The sequence below is a fragment of the Hypanus sabinus genome, chromosome 2 (genome assembly GCF_030144855.1).
Source record: "Hypanus sabinus isolate sHypSab1 chromosome 2, sHypSab1.hap1, whole genome shotgun sequence".
Classification (NCBI taxonomy): domain Eukaryota; kingdom Metazoa; phylum Chordata; class Chondrichthyes; order Myliobatiformes; family Dasyatidae; genus Hypanus; species Hypanus sabinus.
The window spans coordinates 112,633,335-112,646,501 of NC_082707.1; positions in this window are offsets into that span (position 1 = coordinate 112,633,335).

The following is a 13,167-nucleotide window of genomic DNA, read 5'->3' on the forward strand; positions in this document are numbered from 1 at the left end:
TAGAGGACAACAGAGAGTACAGCGCAGGACAATACAGTACAACTGATAGTACAGCACAATACAATAGATGACAAGAGCGAGTACAGCGCAGGACAATACAGTTCCAGAGAGAGTACAGCACAGGACAATACAGGACAAGAGAGAGTACAGCGCAGGACAATACAGGACAAGAGAGAGCAGAGCGCAGAACAATACAGTTCCAGAGAGCGTACAGCACAAGACAATACAGGACAAGCGAGAGTACACCGCAGGACAATACAGGACAAGAGAGAGTACAGTGCAGGACAATACAGGACAACAGATAGTACTGCACAGGACAATACAGGACAAGAGAGAGTACAGCGCAGGACAATACAGGACAACAGATAGTACAGCGCAGGACAATAGAGGACAAGAGAGAGTACAGCGCAGGACAATAGAGGACAAGAGAGAGTACAGCGCAGGACAATACAGAGTACAGCACAGGACAATACAGTTCCAGAGAAAGTACTGCACAGGACAATACAGGACTAGAGAGAGTACAGCACAGGACAATACAGGACAAGAGAGAGTACAGCGCAGGACAATACTGGACAAGAGAGAGTACAGCGCAGAACAATACAGTTCCAGAGAGAGTACAGCACAGGACAATACAGGATAAGAGAGAGTACAGCGCAGGACAATACAGGACAAGAGAGAGTACACCGCATGACAATACAGGACAAGAGAGAGTACAGCGCAGGACAATACAGTTCCAGAGAGAGTACAGCACAGGACAATACAGGACAAGAGAGAGTACAGCGCAGGACAATACAGGACAAGAGAGAGTACAGCGCAGGACAATACAGTTCCAGAGAGAGTACAGCACAGGACAATACAGGACAACATATAGTACAGCGCAGGACAATAGAGGACAACAGAGAGTACAGCACAGGACAATAGAGGACAACAGATAGTACAGCGCAGGACAATAGAGGACAAGAGAGAGTACAGCGCAGGACAATAGAGGACAGGAGAGAGTGCAGCACAGGACAATACAGGACAAGAGAGAGCGCAACGCAGGACAATACAGTTCCAGAGAGAGTACGGCACAGGACAATACAGGACAAGGGAGAGTACAGCACAGGACAATACAGTTCCAGAGAAATTACAACACAGGACAATACAGGACAAGAGAGAGTACAGCGCAGGGCAATACAGGACAAGAGAGAGTACAGCGCAGGACAATATAGGACAAGAGAGAGTACAGCGCATGACAATACAGGACAAGAGAGAGTACAGCACAGGACAATACAGGACAACAGATAGTACAGCGCAGGACAATAGAGGACAAGAGGGAGTACAGCACGGGATAATAGAGGACAAGAGAGAGTACAGCGCAGGGCAATACAGGACAAGAGAGAGTACAGCATAGAACAATAGAGGACAACTGATAGTACAGCGCAGGACAATACAGGACAAGAGAGAGTACAGCGCAGGACAATAGAGGACAAGAGAGAGTGCAGCGCAGGACAATAGAGGACAAGAGAGAGTACTGTGCAGGACAATACAGGACAACAGATAGTACAGCACTGGACTATAGCGGACAACAGATAATACAGCGCAGGACAATAGAGGACAACAGAGAGTACAGCGCAGGACTATAGAGGACAACAGATAGTACAGCGCAGGACAATAGAGGACAACAGATAGTACAGCGCAGGACAATAGAGGACAACAGAGAGTACAGCGCAGGACAATACAGTACAACTGATAGTACAGCACAATACAATAGATGACAAGAGCGAGTACAGCGCAGGACAATACAGTTCCAGAGAGAGTACAGCACAGGACAATACAGGACAAGAGAGAGTACAGCGCAGGACAATACAGGACAAGAGAGAGCAGAGCGCAGGACAATACAGTTCCAGAGAGCGTACAGCACAAGACAATACAGGACAAGCGAGAGTACAGCGCAGGACAATACAGGACAAGAGAGAGTACAGCGCAGGACAATACAGGACAACAGATAGTACAGCGCAGGACAATAGAGGACAAGAGAGAGTACAGCGCAGGACAATAGAGGACAAGAGAGAGTACAGCGCAGGACAATACAGGACAATACAGAGTACAGCACAGGACAATACAGTTGCAGAGAAAGTACTGCACAGGACAATACAGGACTAGAGAGAGTACAGCACAGGACAATACAGTTCCAGAGAAAGTACAGCACAGGACAATACAGGACAAGAGAGTGTACAGCGCAGGACAATACTGTACAAGAGAGAGTACAGCGCAGGACAATACAGTTCCAGAGAGAGTACAGCACAGGACAATACAGGATAAGAGAGAGTACAGCGCAGGACAATACAGTTCCAGAGAGAGTACAGCACAGGACAATACAGGACAAGAGAGAGTACAGCGCAGGACAATACAGGACAAGAGAGAGTACACCGCATGACAATACAGGACAAGAGAGAGTACAGTGCAGGACAATACAGTTCCAGAGAGAGTACAGCACAGGACAATACAGGACAAGAGAGAGTACAGCGCAGGACAATACAGGACAAGAGAGAGTACAGCACAGGACAATACAGGACAACAGATAGTACAGTGCAGGACAATACAGTACAACTGATAGTACAGCGCAATACAATAGATGACAAGAGCGTGTACAGCACAGGACAATACAGGACAAGAGAGAGTACAGCGCAGGACAATACAGGACAAGAGAGAGTATAGCGCAGGACAATACAGTACAACTGATAGTACAGCACAGGACAATAGAGGACAACAGAGAGTACAGTGCAGGACAATACAGTACAACTGATAGTACAGCGCAATACAATAGATGACAAGAGCGTGTACAGCGCAGGACAATACAGTTCCAGAGAGAGTACAGCACAGGACAATACAGGACAAGAGAGAGTACAGCGCAGGACAATACAGGACAAGAGAGAGTACAGCGCAGGACAATACCGTTCCAGAGAGAGTACAGCACAGGAAAATACAGGACAAGAAAGAGTACAGCGCAGGGCAATACAGGACAAGAGAGAGTACAGCGCAGGACAATACAGGACAAGAGAGAGTACAGTGCAGGACAATACAGGACAAGCAAGAGTACAGCGCCGGACAATACAGGACAACAGATAGTACAGCACAGGACAATAGAGGACAAGAGAGAGTACAGCGCAGGACAATACAGGACAACAGACAGTACAGCGCAGGACAATAGAGGACAAGAGAGAGTACAGCGCAGGACAATAGAGGACAAGAGAGAGTGCAGCGCAGGACAATACAGGACAAGAGAGAGCGCAACGCAGGACAATACAGTTCCAGAGAGAGTACGGCACAGGACAATACAGGACAAGGGAGAGTACAGCACAGGACAATACAGTTCCAGAGAAATTACAACACAGGACAATACAGGACAAGAGAGAGTACAGCGCAGGGCAATACAGGACAAGAGAGAGTACAGCGCAGGACAATATAGGACAAGAGAGAGTACAGCGCATGACAATACAGGACAAGAGAGAGTACAGCACAGGACAATACAGGTCAAGAGAGAGTACAGCGCAGGAGAATACAGGACAACAGATAGTACAGCGCAGTACAATACAGGACAACTGATAGTACAGCGCAGGACAATAGTGGACAAGAGGGAGTACAGCACGGGATAATAGAGGACAAGAGAGAGTACAGCGCAGGACAATACAGGACAAGAGAGAGTACAGCGCAGGACAATAGAGGACAAGAGAGAGTGCAGCGCAGGACAATAGAGGACAAGAGAGAGTACAGTGCAGGACAATAGATGACAAGAGAGAGTACAGCGCAGGATAATACAGGACAACAGATAGTACAGCACAGGACTATAGCGGACAACAGATAGTACAGCGCAGGACAATAGAGGACAACAGAGAGTACAGCGCAGGACAATAGAGGACAACAGATAGTACAGCGCAGGACAATAGAGGACAACAGATAGTACAGCGCAGGACAATAGAGGACAACAGAGAGTACAGCGCAGGACAATACAGTACAACTGATAGTACAGCACAATACAATAGATGACAAGAGCGAGTACAGCGCAGGACAATACAGTTCCAGAGAGAGTACAGCACAGGACAATACAGGACAAGAGAGAGTACAGCGCAGGACAATACAGGACAAGAGAGAGCAGAGCGCAGAACAATACAGTTCCAGAGAGCGTACAGCACAAGACAATACAGGACAAGCGAGAGTACAGCGCAGGACAATACAGGACAAGAGAGAGTACAGTGCAGGACAATACAGGACAACAGATAGTACTGCACAGGACAATAGAGGACAAGAGAGAGTACAGCGCAGGACAATAGAGGACAAGAGAGAGTACAGCGCAGGACAATACAGAACAATACAGAGTACAGCACAGGACAATACAGTTCCAGAGAAAGTACTGCACAGGACAATACAGGACTAGAGAGAGTACAGCACAGGACAATACAGGACAAGAGAGAGTACAGCGCAGGACAATACTAGACAAGAGAGAGTACAGCGCAGAACAATACAGTTCCAGAGAGAGTACAGCACAGGACAATACAGGACAAGAGAGAGTACAGCGCAGGACAATACAGGACAAGAGAGAGTACAGCGCAGGACAATTCAGTTCCAGAGAGAGTACAGCACAGGACAATACAGGACAACAGATAGTACAGCGCAGGACAATAGAGGACAACAGATAGTACAGCGCAGGACAATAGAGGACAACAGATAGTACAGCACAGGACAATAGAGGACAACAGAGAGTACAGTGCAGGACAATACAGTACAACTGATAGTACAGCGCAATACAATAGATGACAAGAGCGTGTACAGCGCAGGACAATACAGTTCCAGAGAGAGTACAGCACAGGACAATACAGGACAAGAGAGAGTACAGCGCAGGACAATACAGGACAAGAGAGAGTACAGCGCAGGACAATACCGTTCCAGAGAGAGTACAGCACAGGAAAATACAGGACAAGAAAGAGTACAGCGCAGGGCAATACAGGACAAGAGAGAGTACAGCGCAGGACAATACAGGACAAGAGAGAGTACAGTGCAGGACAATACAGGACAAGCAAGAGTACAGCGCCGGACAATACAGGACAACAGATAGTACAGCACAGGACAATAGAGGACAAGAGAGAGTACAGCGCAGGACAATACAGGACAACAGATAGTACAGCGCAGGACAATAGAGGACAAGAGAGAGTACAGCGCAGGACAATAGAGGACAAGAGAGAGTGCAGCGCAGGACAATACAGGACAAGAGAGAGCGCAACGCAGGACAATACAGTTCCAGAGAGAGTACGGCACAGGACAATACAGGACAAGGGAGAGTACAGCACAGGACAATACAGTTCCAGAGAAATTACAACACAGGACAATACAGGACAAGAGAGAGTACAGCGCAGGGCAATACAGGACAAGAGAGAGTACAGCGCAGGACAATATAGGACAAGAGAGAGTACAGCGCATGACAATACAGGACAAGAGAGAGTACAGCACAGGACAATACAGGTCAAGAGAGAGTACAGCGCAGGAGAATACAGGACAACAGATAGTACAGCGCAGTACAATACAGGACAACTGATAGTACAGCGCAGGACAATAGTGGACAAGAGGGAGTACAGCACGGGATAATAGAGGACAAGAGAGAGTACAGCGCAGGACAATACAGGACAAGAGAGAGTACAGCGCAGGACAATAGAGGACAAGAGAGAGTGCAGCGCAGGACAATAGAGGACAAGAGAGAGTACAGTGCAGGACAATAGATGACAAGAGAGAGTACAGCGCAGGATAATACAGGACAACAGATAGTACAGCACAGGACTATAGCGGACAACAGATAGTACAGCGCAGGACAATAGAGGACAACAGAGAGTACAGCGCAGGACAATAGAGGACAACAGATAGTACAGCGCAGGACAATAGAGGACAACAGATAGTACAGCGCAGGACAATAGAGGACAACAGAGAGTACAGCGCAGGACAATACAGTACAACTGATAGTACAGCACAATACAATAGATGACAAGAGCGAGTACAGCGCAGGACAATACAGTTCCAGAGAGAGTACAGCACAGGACAATACAGGACAAGAGAGAGTACAGCGCAGGACAATACAGGACAAGAGAGAGCAGAGCGCAGAACAATACAGTTCCAGAGAGCGTACAGCACAAGACAATACAGGACAAGCGAGAGTACAGCGCAGGACAATACAGGACAAGAGAGAGTACAGTGCAGGACAATACAGGACAACAGATAGTACTGCACAGGACAATAGAGGACAAGAGAGAGTACAGCGCAGGACAATAGAGGACAAGAGAGAGTACAGCGCAGGACAATACAGAACAATACAGAGTACAGCACAGGACAATACAGTTCCAGAGAAAGTACTGCACAGGACAATACAGGACTAGAGAGAGTACAGCACAGGACAATACAGGACAAGAGAGAGTACAGCGCAGGACAATACTAGACAAGAGAGAGTACAGCGCAGAACAATACAGTTCCAGAGAGAGTACAGCACAGGACAATACAGGATAAGAGAGTGTACAGCGCAGGACAATACAGGACAAGAGAGAGTACACCGCATGACAATACAGGACAAGAGAGAGTACAGCGCAGGACAATACAGTTCCAGAGAGAGTACAGCACAGGACAATACAGGACAAGAGAGAGTACAGCGCAGGACAATACAGGACAAGAGAGAGTACAGCGCAGGACAATTCAGTTCCAGAGAGAGTACAGCACAGGACAATACAGGACAACAGATAGTACAGCGCAGGACAATAGAGGACAACAGAGAGTACAGCACAGGACAATAGAGGACAACAGATAGTACAGCGCAGGACATTAGAGGACAACAGAGAGTACAGCGCAGGACAATACAGTACAACTGATAGTACAGCACAATACAATAGATGACAAGAGCGAGTACAGCGCAGGACAATACTGTTCCAGAGAGAGTACAGCACAGGACAATACAGGACAAGAGAGAGTACAGCGCAGGACAATACAGGACAAGAGAGAGCAGAGCGCAGGACAATACAGTTCCAGAGAGAGTACAGCACAGGACAATACAGGACAAGCGAGAGTACAGCGCAGGACAATACAGGACAAGAGAGAGTACAGTGCAGGACAATACAGGACAACAGATAGTACAGCACAGGACAATACAGGACAAGAGAGAGTACAGCGCGGGACAATACAGGACAACAGATAGTACAGCGCAGGACAATAGAGGACAGGAGAGTGTACAGCGCAGGACAATAGAGGACAATACAGAGTACAGCACAAGACAATACAGTTCCAGAGAAAGTACTGCACAGGACAATACAGGACTAGAGAGAGTACAGCGCAGGACAATACAGTTCCAGAGAAAGTACAGCACAGGACAATACAGGACAAGAGAGAGTACAGCGCAGGATAATACTGGACAAGAGAGAGTACAGCGCAGGACAATACAGTTCCAGAGAGAGTACAGCACAGGACAATACAGGATAAGAGAGAGTACAGCGCAGGACAATACCGTTCCAGAGAGAGTACAGCACAGGACAATACAGGACAAGAGAGAGTACAGCGCAGGACAATACAGGACAAGAGAGAGTACAGCGCAGGACAATACAGTTCCAGAGAGAGTACAGCACTGGACAATACAGGACAACAGATAGTACAGCGCAGGACAATAGAGATCAAGAGAGAGTACAGCGCAGGACAATACAGAACAACAGATAGTACAGCACAGGACAATAGAGGAGAACAGAGTATACAGCACAGGACAATAGAGGACAAGAGAGAGTACAGCGCAGGACAATACAGGACAACAGATAGTACAGCACAGGACAATAGAGGAGAAGAGAGAATACAGCACAGGACAATAGAGGACAAGAGAGAGTACAGCGCAGGACAATACAGGACAACAGATAGTACAGCGCAGGACAATAGTGGTAATAGTGGACAAGAGAGAATACAGCGCATGACAATAGTGGACAAGAGAGAGTACAGCACAGGACAATACAGGACAAGAGAGAGTACAGCGCAGGACAATACAGTTCCAGAGAGAGTACAGCACAGGACAATAGAGGACAAGAGAGAGTACAGCGCAGGACAATAGAGGACAAGAGAGAGTGCAGCGCAGGACAATACAGGACAAGAGAGAGCGGAACGCAGGACAATACAGTTCCAGAGAGAGTACGGCACAGGACAATACAGGACAAGGGAGAGTACAGCACAGGACAATACAGTTCCAGAGAAATTACAACACAGGACAATACAGGACAAGAGAGAGTACAGCGCAGGGCAATACAGGACAAGAGAGAGTACAGCGCAGGACAATATAGGACAAGAGAGAGTACAGCGCATGACAATACAGGACAAGAGAGAGTACAGCACAGGACAATACAGGTCAGGAGAGAGTACAGCGCAGGAGAATACAGGACAACAGATAGTACAGCGCAGTACAATACAGGACAACTGATAGTACAGCGCAGGACAATAGTGGACAAGAGGGAGTACAGCACGGGATAATAGAGGACAAGAGAGAGTACAGCGCAGGACAATACAGGACAAGAGAGAGTACAGCGCAGGACAATAGAGGACAAGAGAGAGTGCAGCGCAGGACAATAGAGGACAAGAGAGAGTACAGTGCAGGACAATAGATGACAAGAGAGAGTACAGCGCAGGATAATACAGGACAACAGATAGTACAGCACAGGACTATAGCGGACAACAGATAGTACAGCGCAGGACAATAGAGGACAACAGAGAGTACAGCGCAGGACAATAGAGGACAACAGATAGTACAGCGCAGGACAATAGAGGACAACAGAGAGTACAGCGCAGGACAATACAGTACAACTGATAGTACAGCACAATACAATAGATGACAAGAGCGAGTACAGCGCAGGACAATACAGTTCCAGAGAGAGTACAGCACAGGACAATACAGGACAAGAGAGAGTACAGCGCAGGACAATACAGGACAAGAGAGAGCAGAGCGCAGAACAATACAGTTCCAGAGAGCGTACAGCACAAGACAATACAGGACAAGCGAGAGTACAGCGCAGGACAATACAGGACAAGAGAGAGTACAGTGCAGGACAATACAGGACAACAGATAGTACTGCACAGGACAATACAGGACAAGAGAGAGTACAGCGCAGGACAATACAGGACAACAGATAGTACAGCGCAGGACAATAGAGGACAAGAGAGAGTACAGCGCAGGACAATAGAGGACAAGAGAGAGTACAGCGCAGGACAATACAGAACAATACAGAGTACAGCACAGGACAATACAGTTCCAGAGAAAGTACTGCACAGGACAATACAGGACTAGAGAGAGTACAGCACAGGACAATACAGGACAAGAGAGAGTACAGCGCAGGACAATACTAGACAAGAGAGAGTACAGCGCAGAACAATACAGTTCCAGAGAGAGTACAGCACAGGACAATACAGGATAAGAGAGTGTACAGCGCAGGACAATACAGGACAAGAGAGAGTACACCGCATGACAATACAGGACAAGAGAGAGTACAGCGCAGGACAATACAGTTCCAGAGAGAGTACAGCACAGGACAATACAGGACAAGAGAGAGTACAGCGCAGGACAATACAGGACAAGAGAGAGTACAGCGCAGGACAATTCAGTTCCAGAGAGAGTACAGCACAGGACAATACAGGACAACAGATAGTACAGCGCAGGACAATAGAGGACAACAGAGAGTACAGCACAGGACAATAGAGGACAACAGATAGTACAGCGCAGGACATTAGAGGACAACAGAGAGTACAGCGCAGGACAATACAGTACAACTGATAGTACAGCACAATACAATAGATGACAAGAGCGAGTACAGCGCAGGACAATACTGTTCCAGAGAGAGTACAGCACAGGACAATACAGGACAAGAGAGAGTACAGCGCAGGACAATACAGGACAAGAGAGAGCAGAGCGCAGGACAATACAGTTCCAGAGAGAGTACAGCACAGGACAATACAGGACAAGCGAGAGTACAGCGCAGGACAATACAGGACAAGAGAGAGTACAGTGCAGGACAATACAGGACAACAGATAGTACAGCACAGGACAATACAGGACAAGAGAGAGTACAGCGCGGGACAATACAGGACAACAGATAGTACAGCGCAGGACAATAGAGGACAGGAGAGTGTACAGCGCAGGACAATAGAGGACAATACAGAGTACAGCACAGGACAATACAGGACAAGAGAGAGTACAGCGCAGGATAATACTGGACAAGAGAGAGTACAGCGCAGGACAATACAGTTCCAGAGAGAGTACAGCACAGGACAATACAGGATAAGAGAGAGTACAGCGCAGGACAATACAGTTCCAGAGAGAGTACAGCACAGGACAATACAGGACAAGAGAGAGTACAGCGCAGGACAATACAGGACAAGAGAGAGTACAGCGCAGGACAATACAGTTCCAGAGAGAGTACAGCACTGGACAATACAGGACAACAGATAGTACAGCGCAGGACAATAGAGATCAAGAGAGAGTACAGCGCAGGACAATACAGAACAACAGATAGTACAGCACAGGACAATAGAGGAGAACAGAGTATACAGCACAGGACAATAGAGGACAAGAGAGAGTACAGCGCAGGACAATACAGGACAACAGATAGTACAGCACAGGACAATAGAGGAGAAGAGAGAATACAGCACAGGACAATAGAGGACAAGAGAGAGTACAGCGCAGGACAATACAGGACAACAGATAGTACAGCGCAGGACAATAGTGGTAATAGTGGACAAGAGAGAATACAGCGCATGACAATAGTGGACAAGAGGGAGTACAGCGCAGGACAATACAGGACAAGAGAGTGTACAGCACAGGACAATAGAGGACAAGAGAGAGTACAGCGCAGGACAATACAGGACAAGAGAGTGTACAGCACAGGACAATAGAGGACAAGAGAGAGTACAGCACAGGACAATAGAGGACAAGAGAGAGTACAGCGCAGGATAATACAGGACAACAGATAGTACAGCGCAGGACAATACAGGACAAGAGAAAGTACAGCACAGGACAATACAGGACAAGAGAGAGTACAGCACAGGACAATACAGGACAAGAGAGAGTACAGCGCAGGATAATACTGGACAAGAGAGAGTACAGCGCAGGACAATACAGTTCCAGAGAGAGTACAGCACAGGACAATACAGGATAAGAGAGAGTACAGCGCAGGACAATACAGTTCCAGAGAGAGTACAGCACAGGACAATAGAGGACAAGAGAGAGTACAGCGCAGGACAATAGAGGACAAGAGAGAGTGCAGCGCAGGACAATACAGGACAAGAGAGAGCGCAACGCAGGACAATACAGTTCCAGAGAGAGTACGGCACAGGACAATACAGGACAAGGGAGAGTACAGCACAGGACAATACAGTTCCAGAGAAATTACAACACAGGACAATACAGGACAAGAGAGAGTACAGCGCAGGGCAATACAGGACAAGAGAGAGTACAGCGCAGGACAATATAGGACAAGAGAGAGTACAGCGCATGACAATACAGGACAAGAGAGAGTACAGCACAGGACAATACAGGTCAAGAGAGAGTACAGCGCAGGAGAATACAGGACAACAGATAGTACAGCGCAGTACAATACAGGACAACTGATAGTACAGCGCAGGACAATAGTGGACAAGAGGGAGTACAGCACGGGATAATAGAGGACAAGAGAGAGTACAGCGCAGGACAATACAGGACAAGAGAGAGTACAGCGCAGGACAATAGAGGACAAGAGAGAGTGCAGCGCAGGACAATAGAGGACAAGAGAGAGTACAGTGCAGGACAATAGATGACAAGAGAGAGTACAGCGCAGGATAATACAGGACAACAGATAGTACAGCACAGGACTATAGCGGACAACAGATAGTACAGCGCAGGACAATACAGGACAACAGAGAGTACAGCGCAGGACAATAGAGGACAACAGATAGTACAGCGCAGGACAATAGAGGACAACAGATAGTACAGCGCAGGACAATAGAGGACAACAGAGAGTACAGCGCAGGACAATACAGTACAACTGATAGTACAGCACAATACAATAGATGACAAGAGCGAGTACAGCGCAGGACAATACAGTTCCAGAGAGAGTACAGCACAGGACAATACAGGACAAGAGAGAGTACAGCGCAGGACAATACAGGACAAGAGAGAGCAGAGCGCAGAACAATACAGTTCCAGAGAGCGTACAGCACAAGACAATACAGGACAAGCGAGAGTACAGCGCAGGACAATACAGGACAAGAGAGAGTACAGTGCAGGACAATACAGGACAACAGATAGTACTGCACAGGACAATACAGGACAAGAGAGAGTACAGCGCAGGACAATACAGGACAACAGATAGTACAGCGCAGGACAATAGAGGACAAGAGAGAGTACAGCGCAGGACAATAGAGGACAAGAGAGAGTACAGCGCAGGACAATACAGAACAATACAGAGTACAGCACAGGACAATACAGTTCCAGAGAAAGTACTGCACAGGACAATACAGGACTAGAGAGAGTACAGCACAGGACAATACAGGACAAGAGAGAGTACAGCGCAGGACAATACTAGACAAGAGAGAGTACAGCGCAGAACAATACAGTTCCAGAGAGAGTACAGCACAGGACAATACAGGATAAGAGAGTGTACAGCGCAGGACAATACAGGACAAGAGAGAGTACACCGCATGACAATACAGGACAAGAGAGAGTACAGCGCAGGACAATACAGTTCCAGAGAGAGTACAGCACAGGACAATACAGGACAAGAGAGAGTACAGCGCAGGACAATACAGGACAAGAGAGAGTACAGCGCAGGACAATTCAGTTCCAGAGAGAGTACAGCACAGGACAATACAGGACAACAGATAGTACAGCGCAGGACAATAGAGGACAACAGAGAGTACAGCACAGGACAATAGAGGACAACAGATAGTACAGCGCAGGACATTAGAGGACAACAGAGAGTACAGCGCAGGACAATACAGTACAACTGATAGTACAGCACAATACAATAGATGACAAGAGCGAGTACAGCGCAGGACAATACTGTTCCAGAGAGAGTACAGCACAGGACAATACAGGACAAGAGAGAGTACAGCGCAGGACAATACAGGACAAGAGAGAGCAGAGCGCAGGACAATACAGTT